Here is a 1,588-nt window from a genome sequence, read left to right on the forward strand (position 1 = left end):
ACACACACACACACACACACACACACACACACACACACACACACACAAATTTTGACCCAAAATTTACCCTGCGTACAAGGTGTGCAGGGATAAAGATAGAGCAGAGATTGAGAAAATGTCTAACCAATGCCTGACCCAACCTGAGACCCATCCCATGAAAAAGAGACAGCTCCTGACACTGTTAAAATATTCTGCTATGCTCACAGGCAGGAGCCTAGCATAGCTGTCTTCTGAGAAGCTGCACCCAGCAGTGGATTGAAAGAAATGCTGAGATGGGTGAAGCATAGTGAGTTTTGTGGAAATGTGTGAAGAAGGATAGAAGGACCTGGAGGTGCTAGGATCTTCACAAGAAGACCAACAGAGTCAACTAACCAAGGCCAAAAGGGACTTATGGAGACTGAAACACCAACCAAGGACCATGCATGGACTGGAGCTAGGCCCACTACACAACTGTAGGAGATGGGCACCACAGCCCTTAAGGGGGTCCCGCAGTAAGGGAGGGGGACTGTATCTGACATGGACTCTGTTGTCTACTTTCCGATAACTCCACACCAACCACCCAGTGGGGCTGCATTGCAAGGCCACAGGGGAAGAGGGTTTGCTCAGTCCTGATTCAACTTAATGTGTGTGGGTGGATAGATAGGGTGGCCTTCCCTTATCAAGGGCATAGGGAGGGGAGGGGAAGAGGGAGGGAGAGTGAAACTGGGAGGAGAGGAGGGAGGAAGCTACAATCAGGATATAAAGTGAGAAAATAAAAATATTAACACAATGTGTGTCATCGTATGACTTTTCTAACCTTTCTTAGTGCCAGTTATTCTCCCTATTTCCTCTCTGTCCTTATATTCATTATCTCACTAACCTCCATCTCTTTTTGCCCTTTCCCTCTTCAAGTCACCTGTTCTTATATCCTCTTGCTATTGCTTTTTTAATATAATTTTTTATTTATTACAATTTATTCACTTTGTATCCCAGCTGTAGCCATACCCTCGTCCCCTCCCAATCCCACTCTCCCTCATCTCCTCCCATGCCCCTTCCACAGTCCACTGATAGTGGAGGACCTTCTCCCCTTCCATCTGACCCTAGCCTATAAGGTCTCATCAGGACTGTCTTTCATAGTCTTCCTCTGTGGCCTGGTAAGGCTGCTCCCCCATTAGGGGGAGGTGATCAAAGAGCCAGCCACTGAATTTATGTCAGAGACAGCCCCTGCTCCCCTTACTAGAGAGCCCATTTGGAGACTGAGCTGCCATGGGCTACCTCTGTGCAGAAGGTCTATGTTATCTCCATGAATGGTCCTTAGTTGGGTAAAACTCAGTTTTTTTTTTCCAATCTTAAATATCTACCATGTAACATTATTATTTATTATTACTATTTTAACTCAGGGAACTCACTTTTACTATTCAAATTTTCCATAATATTTAACTCTAACTGAAGTGCTCTTATAAATTTCTTTGAGATGAGGCCTAATTTACTGGTTTCCCATCTTAAATGAGGCCACAACTAGGCATATGTGATATGATTTTGAACGAGAAGTATCTATCTATATCTATCTATCTATCTATCTATCTATCTATCTATCTATCTATCTATC

This window comes from Psammomys obesus, unplaced genomic scaffold (assembly GCF_907164565.1).
Source record: "Psammomys obesus unplaced genomic scaffold, mPsaObe1.curated_primary_1811, whole genome shotgun sequence".
NCBI classification, from domain to species: domain Eukaryota; kingdom Metazoa; phylum Chordata; class Mammalia; order Rodentia; family Muridae; genus Psammomys; species Psammomys obesus.